Genomic DNA, 18,296 nt, shown 5'->3' on the forward strand with positions numbered 1-18,296 from the left:
AAAACCAAAATCAGTGGACAGAAGATAAATGATGGGAACCAAAAAATAAAGGGAGGAGGAAGAAGGAAAAATCAACAACTCCAGACTGAGGAAAGCAGCCCAAATCAAGAATAATATTTAGCTTGTACTTCTTAGCAGCCAGGATAAAGATGGAAATATGATCTTTTTTTTTTTTTTTTTTGGTAGTTTTCAATGTTTAGTAGCGTGAAGTTGTCTTAGTTATCCATTGCTGTGTAACAAATTATCCCAAAAGTAAGCAGTTTGAAACAACAAACATTTATTAGCTCTCACAGTTTCTAAGGCACAGGAAATGGGGAGCAGCTTAGCTGGATGGTTCTGGCTCATGGTCTCAAGCTGCAGTCAAGCTGTTGCGACAGCTGCAGTCACATCAAGTCTTGACTGGGGGTGGAGAATCCATTTCGAAGCTCACTCATGTGGCTGTTGGCAGGCCTCAGTTCCTCACTGTTTGTTGTCCAGAGGCCTCCCTTCTTTGCCACATGTGCCTCCTCACAGGTGGCCTGAAAGTCCTCAAGACATAGCAGCTGGCTTTCCCCAGAATGAGAGACCTGAAAGAAAGCCAAAACAGACCTGCAGTCTTTTCTAAAGTACCCTGGACGATGATAACCCACCACTTCTGCTCTATGCCACTGGTCTCACGGACAAACCCTCATACGGTGTTGGAGGGACTACACAGTGTACCAATGCCAGGGGGTGGAGATCCCTGGGGCCATCTTGGAGGATGAGGACCACAGAAGTATATTGCCTGTATTCATTTCTCCTGAAAGAGTGAAAAAGATTGTTCAAAGGAGGACCCCATGTGTACATTTTTTTGGTATGTTCCATGTACTTGTCACATAAAGAGTTCTCAATGAATATTATGGATACTCAAATATACTAGTCTTCCAGGATGTTTTCTCCATAATGAAGAGTAAGACAACTAAAACTATTGAGGACATAGTATCTGTACTAGATACTACATTGGATGCTGATTTGGGTACTTATAAGTCAATCTTTAAAAAAAGTATTGTAGGTATGCCACTTCTTCTATATTTCTAATGCTCGCACTCTAAAGCAGTGCTCAGATTGCTTCAATCTGAGCTTCAGCAGCCTCTCAATGTACCTTCCTTGGTCTCAATTCTCTTCATCTTATATTTCACTTTCATCATCATTATTGCTTAATGACTCATTACTAGTATAATAAAATCCAATGTCCTTGACTTTTCAAAAGCAGAATTCAAGTACCCAAGTCTCTATCCCATTGCTTCCATCATGAGCCCTTGTCTTCAACCTGGAAGTATTCTCACTGTATTCCAAGTGTCCATGCTAATTTTTAACTAATAACTTATTCTTGCTGCCATTTCACCTACTGAGAGTTTCTTATTCCATTATTTGTTATCTTCAAGTCCTTGTTGAATTGTCTTCCTCAATATTTCTTTATCTTCACCACTTCTGCATTAGTTCAAGTCCTAGTATTTCTTAGGTGGATTACCTTTTCTTTTTTTTTTTTTTCCATTTTTTTAGGTCCTTTCTGCTCCAATCCATTCTCCATATTGCTCCATTATTTTTTATAACACGTCACACTGATTACTGATTATATCATTTCCTTGCTTAAAGTGAACAAATCACTTTGAGGGCTTGACATTTAGTAGGTGCTCAGTAATTGTTAATTGCATGAATGAAAGGACCAGGTAAAGTCCCACTCTCTATTGCCATGAAGTCTTCCTATAATTCTGACTCTCACTTTGATCTTTCTCTCTTTTGAGGTCCTGTGATTGTCTGTGTTTTCTCTCTCATTTTGATGTTCTCCTGTTAATCACTTAACTCTTTATTTCTTTTTTTTTTTTTTTTTTTCCAAAGATTTATTTATTTTAGAGAGAAAGAGAGCTTGGGGCTTGATCTCAGGACCCTGAGACCATGACTTGAGCCAAAATCAAGAGTCTGATGCTTAACTGACTGAGCCACCCAGGCACCCCCAACTCTTTCTTTCATTCATTTATTCTTCATTTGTTTATTAACTCCACACATTTCTTTAGTACCTACTATATGCCATACACCATGCTAAGTCTTGGGGTACAATGATTAGGAAAAACAGAGGTTTTCCACCTTCATGGCCCTTAGAGTCTAGTTGCAAATAAGGATGAAATTAAATAATCACATCAAGGAAGGTATAATGACAGACTGAGGAAAGTGCTGCAAAGGAGTGGTTGTATGAAGGCATGTAACATGGGACCCAGCCGTGGACTCAGACCTGAGAGAGGCTTCTCTGAAGAAGTGACTACTTTTGAGCTAAGATTGGAATGATGAGTAGAAACCACACAACAAAGAGGACTGGGGCAAGGAGTGAGGATAAAAGACCCTGTTGTAAGCAATGCAGTGGAATACATAAGGACTGTGTAATGGGATAAAAATTTAAAAGAAGGCCAGGTTGATTGGACCCAGGAAGAAAAAAAGGACATTAATGGAAAAACTGATGAAATCTGAATAATGCATGGAGTTTAGTTAATAGCAATGTACTAATGGTAATGTTAAAGGTTTCTAAGGTTTGACAAACATTGCAGTAATGGAAGATGATAATGTTAGGGGAAACGGAAACTGAGTGAGCAGTATATGGGAACTCTCTACTCTCTATGCAACTTTTATGCAAATCTAACATTATTCCCAATTAAAAGTTTATTTAAAAAAATAATAAGGCCAGAATGAAAGAAGCTCAGTGTGTAAAGGAAGAAGGGTGCAAGATAAGGCTGAAGATTAACACAAGGCCAAGATTTCTGCAGACCTTGTGTACCATCTTAATAATGTTAGTCTTTATCTTGCAGTAAGGGAGGACCATGATAGTTTTAAATAGAGGATGTCACAGCAGAGCTGCATTTGAAAGTATCGCTGGCCTGGGGGCAGTGTGGACAGTGGATTAGAGGGATACTGGGGTGGGACACTTGTAGTTAATCAGATAAGAAATTAATTAAAGGTGGGGCAGACTCTTCTTAGCAACGTGTATGTTTTTAGACTTCATTTACCTTTTATTTCTCTTTAATGTCTGTCACAGGATTCTGCACATAATATCTATGGGACACATTTATTGAATGAATAAATGAATAGGTAAATAGATGAATTAATGAAAAGGGATCAGATCAGGTTAAGCAGCCCCTTGGCAATATCATGGTGGCACGAGGGCTGGCACTGGTGATTTCTGAAAGAATCAATAGACTTTCCCTCGTAGTTTCCCCTCTTGCTTTCAAAAACCCTTCATTACTCCAGAAACGAGTGATTTCTTGTCTTATTTTTGGAATACCTAGTGCTTGCACAAAGGTTTAAGGAGGAACACTGATGGAAAAGCGGAGGTTCAAGAACACTTTGAAAGAAAACTTGGAAGTGTTTGATACCTGGGGATGCAAGAAATAAGTCAAGACGTGGTGAGTCATCAATCGGCACAATGGTTTCTTTTTTTGAGCATTTTCATTCTGCATACAATTCATATTTCCCCCTTTTTCGGCACTAGAAGTAATCTTAGCTTTCTTAGAGACATCCTTAATTAGGAGTTCTTCTCCTAAGAGAAGAGGAAGAAATTAGGAGAAAACTCCTAATTTCCCAGTAGATAAAGGAAGCCCAGGGAAAGGCTGTAGCGTGTGTATGAGGAAGGCGCCATACCATGAGTCCTGTTTGCTTACTTCAGCTGAGAGCCAGCAGGTTAGGCAGGGGCGGGTCTGAGTTTTCTGCGAGCCTTTTTTCACAGGTTTCTGAAGAACATCTCTTGAGCTAATTGGTTTGAAGATCAGGAGACTGCTGAGTTCCTTTCAACCTAGAGGAAGAAGGAACTAAGAATGATTAACATTCCAAGATTGTTTCAGCCAGGCAACCCTAAAGATCCCGGTTTCTCTCCTAGAATCTTAGCTCGGAACATTTGCGCTCAGTGTTTGGGGAAGTCTATCCCTACCTATGTTTGTTTTCTAACACACGACCAATTTTAGCCAATGGAGCTTTTATCATGGATCTCAGAGGTTAATCTTTTCCCTTTCTTGTCTCCTCTCCTTCCCAGACATGCATTCATTTGACTGGCAGCCTGGAAAATTGAAAAATGCCACAGGGGTTATTAAGGTTGAAATCGTTTCTGCTCTTTGAAGCTACGCAAGATAGTTATTGCTGCACTCTAATATCCAGGCCTCAGAATAGCACGTATTGTTCTTAGGCTTGCCTGACATAGGCCTGTACCAGCCGTAACGCCCAGATAGAATGAAGGGGTCTCAAGATGTCATTTCTCCACTCTGAAATATATCCCTTTAGTCGATTAAAACAGAGTCCCTGAAGTTATTAGAATGTATTCTGTGTCTTTGTGCACACACGTTTGATTTACTTTTGTTCTTATTAAAAGGGTAAGCCTAGAGAAAAGGAGAAAAGAGAATCTTCCATAATCCATATTTTAATAATTGCCTGAGTGCACATTTACTATACAGAGACTTTCCTGTTTCTGTAACTATTTACTTGGCTCTTCTGCAAAATGTGTATTACTTACCTGGCCTGGTAGACCATGACACAGCTTCTGGCCTATCATATAATCCTGTATTTGGCTCCCCCTGAGCCATTATGGTGTTCTGAGTCTGTCTGTAGGATGGAGATATTATTTTAATGGGTCTTTTTTTTTTCACAATAATGGCTCCATATTGTATAAATTGTATTGAGTCATTATGATGTTAACACATAAATATTAAGAAAACCATTGGGAAAAAGTAACTGTGTCATTGAGATAGCCTATTTTCCAATGTTAATAACTTCTTCTTTCATTTTTTTCTCTGTAAAAAATATTGAGGGAGTTTAATCCACATTAAAAACTTACAAACATTTATTAAAAAAAAAAAAAGAAATCGTTTCATACCCTACCTCAGTAACAGGAAATAATACCACCTCAGCCACTGGAAAACTTCTATGAATCATTTAAACAAAACAAAGAAGGAAAAGAAAACCACCCCAAAACCAAAGTACACCATGGTAACAAGAAACTTCAGAGATTCTTCAGGAGAGAGAATTTGTTTCAATTTAGCTTTAGGGCAATAATCTTTTTTACCATGTTGCTTCAGGCAAACAATTCAATATTAGCAGTGCTTATGACTAAGAATAGGAAGATGTAAAATAATCTATAATAACAAAAAACCCTGATCATGAAAGTGAACTTAAATTCATGTTCTTCAGGGGCACCTGGATGTCTCAGCCAGTTGGCGTCTGACTCTTGGTTTCAGCTCAGGTCATGATCTCAGGGTCATGAGGTTGAGCCCCGCATCAGGCTCTGTGCTCAATTTCCATGCATGTAGCTGGCTTACTCCTATATTGGTATATCAATCAGGGTCCCGGTAGGAAACAGAACTCATTCCAGATGGTTCAAATAAGACTTTAATAAAAAGATAACTTACAGAGGTATGGGGCTGCCATCCAACAGGAATGCATGAGGAATGGTGAGGTGTTCCCCTCAGGGAATGAAAATAGGAAGCCATTACCACACCCACTGCTGAGGGCCCAGAGGGGGAAGTGGTGTAACTGGAACCCAGTAAGCACTGGAAGGGCGGAGGGAGGGCTGCTGTCACAGTGAATCAGCACAGTTGTCACCGTAGCTGTGGCATGAAAATAGAATGAGTGGGGAAGAAATACTCCAACTTCTGTCCTTCTGCCACCTGTCTCCTACTGTACATCTGTTGGACAACCTCACCCAGGAGGCAGCCGGAGAGAGCCCAGGAGATGTAGTCTGCCAGGGCCACCTCCTGAACATCAAAGTAAGGTGGAGCAAAGAAGGAAGGTGGCACCAAAATGGGAAATGTTCAGAACCATTGGTTTTTGCATCACTAGAGTTAGCATTATTGATGTCTAAAGAACTAAATTACTACTAAGGGATTATACTTTTTATCCTTCTTGAGAAAGAAGCTAGAAGTTTCATATGTTCTTTCACATGAGATAAGAATTTCAAAATGATCTTCGGCAAGTTTTTTTCTTGCTTTACAAAAATATTCAAAAATTTATGCAGTAGTCTAATTAATATCCATATAGGAAATTGCAATTTTCAAAGGATTTTATCTTTGAGATAAAGTATCTCATTTAACCCTAACCCAAGCCCTAAGAGGTAGCTATTATTTGATTTATTTTCCAGTTGAGGAGACTGGAGCTCAGAGCATCAAATGACTTTCCCAATATCCTAAGTCAGAATGAACAGCATCAAGATGAAAACCTGGGTCTCCTGACTCCAGCCACCTGGCTCTTGGCATTATACCACTCTGCCTTTCTCAAAATAAGAATGTCATACACTTGTGACAGCAGACACACTGAAAGAACAGAACTGTCTATACCTTGCAGGAAATCGCATTTGTAGGGGAACTAGGCATCTTCGCATCACACAAGCTCGGTCTCAGGAAGTCAAGGGCAGTCTGAAACATCAAGGCCAGTGGAAGGAAATGGTTCAGGGAGAGATGCAAGATTTGAGGCAGAGACTGGAGGTATATCCTGAGGAAACAGTAAGCAGGAGTCTTTCCTGAGGAGTGTACATTCCTGAGAGTGGTTGGGAAGAGAATATTAAGGATGTAAAGCAAGGCTTCTCAAGTGTTAAACAGATGGCTGCAACATTTCTCAAAATAGTGTTCATGGACCACTTCCGTCAGAATCACCAGGGTTACTAATTAAAACAGTCTACACTGGATCCCCCTCTGACTTACAGGGTCAGAGTCTGTTTGAGAGGAACTACACGGTATGACATTTTGACATGTCCTCTACATTAGCCCCCTACTCTCCCACCCCTACTGCATCCCTCCCCAGCTACACAGACACACACACACACACACACACACACACACACACACATACACACAGAGGTTGAGAACAACTGAGAGCAAATTCAGGCAGCTTGACTAAAAAGAGCTCTGTGATGGGACTGTAAATATTTGGTCTGGCATGGCTGAAAATAAGCCATCTGATTACTCATCTATCATACCAACTTCTGTTTCTTTGCTTCAATCATACCTTTTGAATAAGCTTTTGAAATGTATTTTCTAATTTTATGCTTTAATAAACAAGGTATTAAAGACATAATGACTTTTCAGACTCTTACAGTGACTTGAGTTAAATATTTTAAACATCAATTATGGTGAACATTGAGGATGTTTACATCTTTAGTAAATCTGTAGTAAATGGAGAAATTTGGTTGAAACTGTGGATGCTAAGATTGCTTTTAAAAAGGAATCCCTAAGACAGGCATGTGTTCTTGTTATTTAATCTCATTTTCATAAAAGTAACTTGAAAAATAAGCAACTGCAAGAACTCTAAGGTGAGATAATATGGCTACCTCCTTTTTTGTAAAATTAATTATCGACAACAGATGAAGTCATCTGCAAGATGTTTTCTAATCAACACTGAAAGCTTCTTTTCTGTTTTTATCATCATCCTTTTGCAGCATTCAAAACACTATGTATTGTTTCGGCATCAATAACACTTCAACTTCCTGTCAGCTTGCTTTAGGACTCAAGTTTCTGGGTGCCAGATATCTGGGGTTATCGTGTTTATGGTATGGGACGGAATATTGATTTTCATTGTTTTCAGTAAAGGTTTTGTTGTCATTTGGAACTTCATTCTGTGGAATATGGGTGCTCTACCTTCCTACCCTTTGAGAACTTCCTTGTCAGTTGGAACCCTATAATCTGAGTCATGTCTCAAACAAATGGCATTTTAAATCCTGTTTAATAACAGTTTTAAAACAGTGACTAAGGCTGACTATAATATAACTTAACTGTGAATCTATAGGCCACATCTACAATCAGCCCTGCTGATTTATAGAGAGGCACAGATACTTTATAACTGGTAACCTTAGGTTGAATTTGAGCCAATTGTAGAATTTTCCCTTTTTTATTGCAATTCAGAATGGCAAACATATAGTTTTTTTCCCCTAAATGATGGTAGCATTATTGATCAGCCACAAGAACAAGATATGCTGGTTGATTTTTTTGCCCCATTAATGGATCATTAGGGAAGGTCTATATACTTGGAATTGTTTTTAGGGAGGGTCTATGTACTCAGAATTGTTTTTCCAGTAATGGTTGTGGGTTTGAGTTGATTCATTTATACTAGAGGGTAGTCCCTCTTGGACTAACATCTGTAGTTTTGAGTTGGCTGGCCTGGGTTGAAGCTACAATTTATAGTCATGGAAGTAGACCAAAATAAACAGCTTATTCCAGAATTAACTCAAGAGTTTGACCTCATTTGCAACATGCTCTACACCAGAGTTTATTGGTTTTAACCTAATGGCTATTTTTAAAATTAAAGTCCTTATCTTTGGGGACTTTTCCAGAAAATCCACCAATTACTTTTTCAAATATCCATTATTTCTTCAGGGACATATTTGATAAGAGACAGAAGAAAATATAAGCATTATATATTTTGGTATAAAGATAACAGTGCAATCTCTATAGTAATTTCCTATAAGTTCTTATCAATGCAATTGAAAGCAAACAATTGGAAAGTGAAAATTAAATGTGATCACCTTTTTAGGAGAGGTGTGTTCACAATGTCAAATAATCAATTTTATTGATTTTCCCCCTTTCTGAGCTGACCAGTTGCTCTGGTTCCCCATAGTATCACCTTAGCATGTATCTCCGAGAGCTCTCTATAAATTGAGAGATCTTAACAGGTGTTACCACCAGACCAGGCCATTATATCTACCATAGCACTTTTATAAGACATGACACTTACTTGAGTATTATTAATTCTTAGACTGGTACAAAAAAAAAAATCACTCAGCTATTCTTTTAAGGTTTAATTACATATATGCACGAGTATACGCTGTTTCTCACACCCAATTTTCTTTGCCGTCTGTTACGCTATTACAGGAAAGCAGATGTTTATTATGAATTATATTTCTTTAATATATAACAAAGTAAAAATATGGGGTTGAATTATTTATTTTTTGAACTTCTGCCTAAAACATTAAAACCATACTAATATCAACTCTGTAGAATCTGTTTAAAAATAGGAGCAACTGGGGTGCTGTATTTCATGACTGAATGCCAGAGCTTTCATACTGAAAGAAAGCCGGGAGGTAGGAACAATTGAAAGACTCCAAATGCATCATGTCTAAAAAAGCCAAAAGACAAGCTAAGTCTATAAAGACTTCCTGTCATATTCATTTCTTTTTTCCATCCATACAGTAAGGGTACTGTAAACCTATTGAGTTCTTTCAAATACCTTGGGTGGAAATTTATTTTCAAACTATAACAAGTTTTTTTTTTTTTTTTAGAAATAGAGATTCTTTATTCTTAATCTGGTCATATCCTGAAATTAAATAAAATCAAGGTACAGTCCAAGACTTTCTCCCAAAGTTATCTTTCTTTGCACTATTGCTGAGAAAATCAACAAAGAACTACTGATTGCCATCCCCTCTAGTTGACAGTCATTGCTATTTTTCCTTTTTCTGTTTACCATTTGAAATTTTGGCATTTTTTCCCCCTTATATTGATATGAAACAGAAAAGCTTGACATAACAAGAAACTGAAACTATTTATATATTTCTTTCCTTGTGGTTTAAAACATACACAGGTCTCTGCATTCTAAAGCAGTGGCTTTCTGTAGGAAGTAATTCTGTAGCACGTTCCTCGCTCCGTACCCCGCCCCCCAAGGACTTTCGGCAATGTCTGGAGACATCTTTTATTGTGACTTGCACGTGGGAGGGTCTCCTTGCATCCAGCGAGTAGAGGCCAGGGATGCTGCTCAACATTCTGCAATGCACAGAACAGCTCCCACAACAAAGAATATTTAGCCCCAAACATCAATAGCACCCAGGTTGAGAAACCCTGTTCTAAAGCAAGCCCTCTGAAACCTTGCTTGACCTTTGTCTGCAACTCTGGCTTTCAACTGCCAAGCTTTCACTGCTTATTCGGCCATTTCCTAGTTATCACAGGCAATCCCATTCCACGTCACTCTTGGGAGTAACAGTTTTATGAAATTCAAAGGCTTTATTTATTATTTTTTTTTTAACCTCACCTTCTTTAATTGTGGTGCATTCGATTCTCCCCACAGATCTTTCTGTTTTTTTTTTTTTTTTTTTTTTTCTGATTTTCTTCATGCCTCCCTTACCACTCCATTTTTAAGTCCTTTTGGATCTCCCTTTCATCTTTCCGTTCTCTAAACTGTTGGTATCTTTGACATCCTCTCTCTACTGCATTTCTTGTGTGCTGGAACACTCCTGACACTAGATTAGCTACATTCTTTTCATTAGGCAGCACTGAACCCCGGATTGCCCTATTCTGGGTTGTCAGGGGCCTGGGGAACTGTCCTACTGACTCTATTTCCCTCAGGGTCACACCTGGGGAGGTTCTGGACCCACAGAATATCAATCTGTGGAGACCGTGGTGGTAACAGAGGGCTTACCCTACTAATGTTTGTTGTCCTTCATAGAGTGCCAACCATATGTGTTAGGCACTGTGCAAAGTGCTCTTCATACATTATCTCCACCGGGGAGACATGACCAACCTTATCTGCACACAAGAGGAGAAGAAGACTCAGAGAACTTCAGCAAGTAGCTGAGGGCATTGGCTAGCAATGGGTAGAACTAGGATTTGCACCTAGGACTGTTTGGTTTAAAGTTCCCACTCTTTCCACAGGGTCCTGTTGCCTCCGTGCCTTGTAAATAGTTAGGGACATCCTGACATGCTTAGGTTTGTCTAAGGTAGACCTTGGTGACTTTCTCTGAACCATAAAAAGGCTTTCAGAATGGCTTGAATCAAAGGGACTTGGTATTCTCAGAACTGGAAAATCTTTTCATTGGTTTTATGCTCTTTTTTGAGGCCAAAGTGGAATTGGTTTCATTCACTTATTTAATATCTAGCATAATCCAGCAATTACGCTAGTTGCTGCAGTCCTTGGCAAGTCCCTGAGAATTCCAGAGTCAGGGCGGTGCCCAGGAAAAGCTCTGTAGTCTGACTGGCTGGTTTGTGCACCAGTCTGCCCCTCTGTGATGTGCTCCTTCTCAGTTACCTAATTTTACTTCTCTACCCCTCAGGCTGCTCACCTTTCAAATCAGAATAGTAACATTTCAAATCACAGCATTGTGGAGAGCCTCAAAAGACCCAATGCATAAAGACTCCATTCACAGGGAGTAAGCAGAGCATAGAACTCCCACCTTCTCCCCCCCATTCAAGGTGACAGGACATGGGTCCCCAGCAAGGCGTGTTGTGCCTGCGAATCAATAAAACATCCACAAATAAGATGAAGTGCCTTGGCGCTACCTAAAACAGATGTCACTTGTTTGATAACAGTGCAGAGAAGATATAGGGTAAGATGTGGAACGTGAGCGGGAGATTCTTTAAGTGGATGCATTCTATTCTTATAACCCATTTTTGTAGTATTGCTCTGATGAAAGTGGTTTCTCTTTCCCTGCTTAACCTGTGTCAGAGAATTCCTGTGTGCAGCATGGCGAATTACTGCCATATCCTGTTTCAGAGATGGCTGCTCTTCTGTCACGGGTGGAAAATTTTCCAGTGCATAAAAGTGTGAAAGTATATTATAAGGGTGTGAATGTTTTTGTAAACAAGATATTCTAGATGTTATTTCTACCCACAATTTACTTTTGTGCTGTGTGTATGTGTGTGTGTGTGTGTGTGTGTGCGCGTGCGCGTGCGTGCTTTGGCAGGATCTTTCAAAATACCAGCCAGAGAGTTTCAGTTCCTCAAACTAATCTCACCATCTCCTGTATTTTCTATCATTTTTCTGTCCAATGATAGCAGGCATTGACCTTTGGTAGATCATCAGGCATTCCTAACCTCTTTCTGCCAACCATTCTGGAGACTGGAAAAACTCAAGGCTCACCTTATCAGACTCTCTGTGATAAATAAATGAAAATAGTTCTGGTCAATGAGATACAAGTAGTAGTCTGCAGAGGGAACAGGGGCTCTGGGAATGCTTTTACTTTTCCTAACAAAAGTGGCCTATATTACATATACCATGACTACTATTCACTCCTCCTTTCCCCACTCCCATCTTCTATTTGCCTTTTATTCTTTCTTTGCCTTTGTTGTTGTTATTGCCTTGAATGAAGTTATGATGACTGGAGCTGCAGCAGCCATCTTGCAGCCAAGAGGGAGGGCCAAGAAAATCACAGAAATTCCAGCTCTTATCTTTTGAGACTGCAAAACTGATACCAGCAGCTGCCCATCTCCAGACTTTTTGTTTTGTGAGACAAAGGAATCTCCACTGTTTGAATTGCTGTCCATCACATTTTTCTGTGACCTGTAGCTAGTTATATTCTGATACAGTACCTTTGAACAACACATTGCACTTGCCTGTGAATTCTCATGGATCTTCTCCATCGATTCCTTCTCTGCTGAAAACGCCTCTCTTTCAGGGAAGGTGTAAATGATTGAATCCACATCCTTATCTCAAAGTATATTCTCCTCATTTCATGGTACTTACTGGACACTACCAGTGGGCATCCCTTTACTTTTGACTTTTCACTATTAATACATTGCACTCTGCAATATTAATGCCTTCTATTTGTTGCTATTTTTCCCTAAAGAGATATTTTTCTTTTCATGTTTTGCTTTTTGTTTTTGAGTCATAATGTCTAGTTTTTTTTTTTTTTAATTCCCTTAAGATGCATAATACTGAGCTCTCTTCTTATTAGACCCATCCGAAGGTATTTTTGACAGATGGACACGCAGCACATTGAATTTTGCTAGCTGCTACTAGGCAACCAGAAAGGGTGCCAATGTGTGGCGATATTCACACACACAGCTAGGCCTCGACGTACTTTCATAGTGTCACTTACTTCAGCTGGGAAAGAGCCAGACTTGAATCTGGCTTTGCCCCCCTCCTCTTTTGCTCAGAACTGCTTTTCTCAATAGCTCCCCACTGCAGGATTCCTTTCAGAGCTCAAGCCCTGAAGGTTTATGTGGCATGTACATTAAGAGAGTTCTTTTTTTCAAAGTACAGATCCTTTCTTCTTGATTTGGCATCTGACTGTGGTTATTTCTATTATTAAACATCAATGATTCATATTATATAACAGTAGTTATTTACAATGAGAAGGTATAATATAAAGTAATAAGGTACCTTCAGCTGTGCATTGCTTCATGGTACCTGGATGATTTAATTTTTTTTCATATTTCATTTTTAGCTATCCCTATCATTTCCATTGAATTGTACACGCAGCATTTCCTTTTTTTCCTTAAAGAAAAACATAGAAAAGGGCAAAAGATTCCAACCTTTTGAATGTTGACTTCTTTTCTTTACACAAATATTTGAAAACCCTTGTTAATTAGAAACAAAACAGTACCTCCCACATTCATTTGGCTTCCCTGCGTCATCTCTTACAGTTATGAGAGACAAATACATTTCTGCTCATTACTGGCACTGTTCAAGCAGTAAAGCTCAGGGAGAAGAAGATGTGAACAAATTGGTGAAATATGCTCATGGCTAACACACACAATGACTCAATCCCACGGGGAGACAGGAAACACCCAACATCATCCTATTTTTCCACATCATCAAGAATTTAAAGTCTTAAATAGCTTTCCTATGTCATTTCTTCAGGAACTGACTTCATATCCTTGTTTCTGATCTGAAAGAAATAAGGGCAAGACAGAGAGAGCCTGACATTTTCCTTTTTAAATATAAAAGGAATGCAAGCTGGGAAAGACTAGCTGGAATGGATTGTTCAAGCTCATGAGGAAGACCATGACACATCTTTAAAAACTCTCGTGCTCCTTGGGCCCTCAGCACAGGACTGTCCCACGCTTGTCCTACTGACATAGACAGAAATCTGACTTCCAAATAGTTCCCTTTTAGCAGTCTTCCTGCTAGATTCCCTCTTGATGGGCAGGAAAGCTGCCGGCAAATGCACGGGATGCACAAGTGTGCTGCGAGGTGAAGGTGTTACGGATCTAGCACTACGCTCACACCCCGCTCTGTCTTATTTTCACTTGTGCCTCCACTATCTACACATAGTTTCCTGACAGTCCGCTTGATTACAGTGTAGAAATATCTAAGGTCAAAGTCAGGCTTATGTCCTGATCTACTTGTGGAGGTTGTTTTTTCTTCCCTCTGTATACTGCTTTGTTTTGACCTCTTTGAATGAAAAGAGCAGAATCTTTTGACTTCTGAATTCCAGATTCCACTCCCTCTTATTGTTAATACATGGAAACGTCACAGCAAGGCTGCCTGGAGACATGTTGCTGAAGAGAAAACACTGCTGGCTGGAGACACATCTGGGCATGTGTGCCTCAGACGTCTGTCTGGAGATCACAGGACCACCACCCAGAGCACGCAGAGCACCCAGAGCTGCTACCGCCATCACCTTTTACTGCTGGAGTGACATTTCTTTGTAACCAATCTTCCCTGCTGCATTTCCCTCTCCTTATACTCAACTGTCTCTGTCTTTGTAAACACAGCAGGGGCACCAGTTATGGGTATGGAAGCCTCCTGCCCAGCTTGTCTCACTTGTCGCTCTGGAAGGGGATGTTTCCTGAGAACACAGCTCCTTGGAGTGAGTGGGTATGCTCTCCTGAATCAGTTGTGGGAGAAAATGTTTGAGAAGTCTCTATTAAGAACAGCTGCCACTAACATCTGGAAACTCCTTACCATTACAGAGTACCATTTCACAGAGCATGGCATTCTGAATCCTTACACGATCCCTCACAGGAAATGAGATTATGAAGATGGTGTTATTGTCCCCACTTTAAAGAGAGAAGACACTTTTAGATAAGTCACACAGCTAGTGAAGTCAGGACCAGAATGAAGCCTGTTGCTGATATTGTGCTCTCAGCCATGCCATCCCCTCTCATTTAGAACAGAGATTCATGACCTTTCTGAGGCCATTTGTGCCTTTGAATATCTAATAAAAGCTATGAACATTTCTGAACAAATAGGCACGTATAGTTCTACCCGCAACCTTTTCATACAAGGTTAACCTGCTTATGGTCAACTGCACCCTACTTATGCGCCCTGATCTGAAGAAAGGCAGCCACATTTTGGGATGGAGAGGTGGAAACAGCAATGGGACAACCCAGGCCACCAATAAAGCCTACCAGGGAGGGGAGCCCTCCCAAAATAAACCAACTGCTTATGTATTTCAAGAATGATTATGATTATGCAATATTATTATTTCTATTAAGTGCTTTTTTGTGTCAGACGTTCTGTGAAGTGCTCCCATCTCATGTTCATCACAACTCTGTAAGTCAGGTGCCTTTACTGTCCCATTTTTCAAAAAGAAACGAGGTGTAAGCAATATACCCAGTGTCACAAAATCACTGAGCTTGTCAGTGACTGAGCTGGAATTTGAACCCAGGTAGTTTACCTCCAGATCCTACCACCTTATCCACTATACAAATCTTCTCTTTGAGTTATGATATGAAGCCGACCTGTCCTCATTATGATTTAGACGCAGGTGTGTTGGGCAATGAGCTCACTACCAGTCTTTTGCACACAGCACCTCAATTGAGGACTCCATCTTCTCTGCCTAAGAAATACTGCAATACTTTATTCTCTATGGCTTCCAATTTACATCAGTGTTGTTCTTCCTTTGCCGATATTGTTTTATAGTGCTAATTACTGTATTTTATGACCAGGATGATTTTCTTTCTCTTTAACTCAGATTGCAAGTCTCTTAGGTGGGAATCACATCTCCATACATACTGTATATTCTAGAGTTAGTGCTTCCCAAATTTCACCATGTCCACTAGTCACTCAGGGAGCTTGATGAAATGCAAATTCTGATTTAGTAGGTCTGGGCAGGGCCTGAGATCCTACATTTCTAACAGGCTCCCTGGTGAGGATGATCCCACTGGTCCACAGATCGCAACCTGAGTGGCAATGTTCTAGAGCATACAATGCTCACTGTTAAACTATGCAAGCAGCAAAGAACACAGGAGGCAGGGGCTACCTATATGATAGAACCAGACTTATTTATTCAATAAACACTTGTAATAGAGTTCCTACTCTGCCCGATATTAGAAACAATAGATTTTAATTCTGGTTCTCCCATCATCTAATTCAAGGATGACTGACCGAATAATCTTATCTCCACTTTACGAATGGAGTAAGGACATTCATTCCTGATTAGCTGGGAGCTAGTATAATACACTGGAAGAGGAAGGCCTTGGAAATCAGGTAGACTTGTGTTGTAATCCCTCCACTACCCATGACTACATACCCATATGACATTTATTTATTCCTGAGGGAGTCAATAAACTTTTCTTGAACACCTTCCAAGGACCAGGCATTAGGGTAAACACTGAGAATCTAAAGGGCTTGTGGGCTTTTTGCCAACACTGGAGCAAAGATGCTCAAGCAAATCAAGCGGTGCAGATGAGCATGATGAGTGCTGTGATACAGAAATAGGCAGCCTGTTTAGAGAGAATACTGAACTGCATCTAAATCAAATTATGGAGTAAGGAAAAGTTTGTTTGAGGTGTGAGTCAGCCAAACAGAAGGCAGGGCATGGCATGATACATGATGAAATGAACTTTGGAGGCAGGTCACAGGGCGGTAGCCCTTAATTCAACTCATGGCTATGAAGAATTGGGCAAGTGTCTAACTCTTTAAGTCTCAGTTTCCTTGTCTATAAAATAGTAATAATCACTGTAGCCTTTTCATGGGGATTATATGAGCAATTCACATTGAGCACTTGGCACAACGCCGAGCATATGTGAGAACTCATCAAACAGAGGCTTGGGTGGGAAGATGTAAGCGTGAAAGAGCATGTTGTATGTGCAGATCTGAAATTGCTTCCATCTGGCTCGGGTGAAGAGTGAGAGCAGAGAAAAGGCAGGAGGTGATGGGGAGGAATGCACTGAGAAATCTTTTTTGTACTAATATAAGGGGTTCGAGCAGAAATGCACAAAGACGGGAGTGAGGATGGGATGAGAGTAGGGTGATACGGGGGCTGATATGGAACTAAGCAAGATGGAATATGATTTTGGTCAGCTTTAGTTTCCCCCCTCTGTGATATGAGAGCTTTCCCGAATTTAGAAGAAGCACCTCTCTGCAAAGCTTGGCGGGTCCAGTGGCCTGAGGGCCCAGGTTCTCTCCTTGGCTTCATTACTTAGCCCAGGTGTCTGATCCTTGTCTTTCTTCTCATTAGCCTGAATTTCTGATTCCTGTTGACTGCCTCCCAGATATGTCACCTTTGGCCAGGTGGACAAGGTTATCTGTGAAGTCACTGAAAGCAGTGCTTGAGCTTGGAATATTAATAGGTGCTCACTATTTATGAGTGTTGAGTGGATGAAGCATGGATATTTAATAAGGTCTTGCTGAGTACCTTGTTTGTCTGCACCTTGTCTTGGCTGATTTTCCTAAACTGACCACTGCTTGATTTATGCCCCTTGTCTGACCATCTCTCATTCAGCTAGACTCACACAGAGTCCTACTTGGAAAGATTTTTTCCCCCCAATTCTAACATGAAATTTCCCCCTCTGAATCAAATATATTATTATTTAGAAATTACTAAGTACTTGAACATTACAAAGAACGAAAAAAATTGTTCAGTCTCCTTTGGGTTCTCTCTTTGTCCGTTTGCTATAGTTTTTTTTTTTCCTCTCTCTCTCTTTCACATGTATGTGCATACATGTGCTTATGCCAGGCTTAATGAGAAAAGTGTGACAAATTTAGAATTTGCTTATTAGTGTGTGTGTAGTCTACTATGTTTCCACAAGAACAAATCCATAATTTATTTGAACTTGGTGTCACAGCTTTGCGCAGTGGCAGTATCGTAGCCAATGAGGTTTATCCGAGGCATGATTATTGCTAATTGAACTTGGTGTCAATGCAACATGGAATTTTGGTTTTGTCCTCTCCTGGATTTCAAAGTGACTGGCTCCCAAGGCTTCAGCTGTCTGCTTGTAAAGATTTGTTGTAAACTTTGCCCGTTTAAATTGTGAACACAGACTTCCTCACAGAAGAAAGTGAGAGACGAAGCTGCAATATGGCTGTAGAGAGTAGTCTGTATAAAATGAGAAACCCCAGAGAAAGAATGTCCATTCTTATTTTCCGCTGATCTCTTCTGGCTGTTCGGCTAACGGCTGCTCCTGGGACAAGTTGGCTTCCTACACTCCCGTTGCTTGACCTATCCATGCATCCCCTCTGACTACGAGAAAGAAATCTCTCTCTCTTAGGTTTCATTGTCTCTGCTCACTGAACAGCTTGGGTTTTCTTCTTCCCAACTTTTTCTGTAAGAAGGTCAGGTAGACGTTACTGTTCCTAGCTGACTGCTGGAATCTTCATTGGACTCATACCCGCCGTAGACTTCCAAACTGAGCTTATGAGTGCAAAAAAGGAAGGATGTAGGC

General features: G+C 40.2%; 1 long non-coding RNA gene and 1 pseudogene across 1 annotated transcript in view; one reads left to right on the forward strand and one right to left on the reverse strand.

Moving 5' to 3' along the window:
- Positions 1–260: 260 nt before the first annotated feature.
- The window catches only part of LOC118531394 (uncharacterized), a 75,618-nt gene continuing 57,582 nt past the window's right edge, over positions 261–18,296 (reverse strand). Inside the window, exons 3-5 of the long non-coding RNA XR_013446723.1 lie at positions 6,324–6,522; positions 3,646–3,796; positions 261–566 (exon numbers count right to left, since the gene is read on the reverse strand). This is a non-coding gene — a long non-coding RNA (uncharacterized LOC118531394). The remainder of the gene's footprint in view (positions 567–3,645; positions 3,797–6,323; positions 6,523–18,296) is intronic.
- Positions 17,698–17,810, forward strand: LOC118531416 (U4 spliceosomal RNA; annotated as a pseudogene).

Source organism: Halichoerus grypus, chromosome 4 (assembly GCF_964656455.1).
Source record: "Halichoerus grypus chromosome 4, mHalGry1.hap1.1, whole genome shotgun sequence".
Taxonomy (NCBI): Eukaryota; Metazoa; Chordata; class Mammalia; order Carnivora; family Phocidae; genus Halichoerus; species Halichoerus grypus.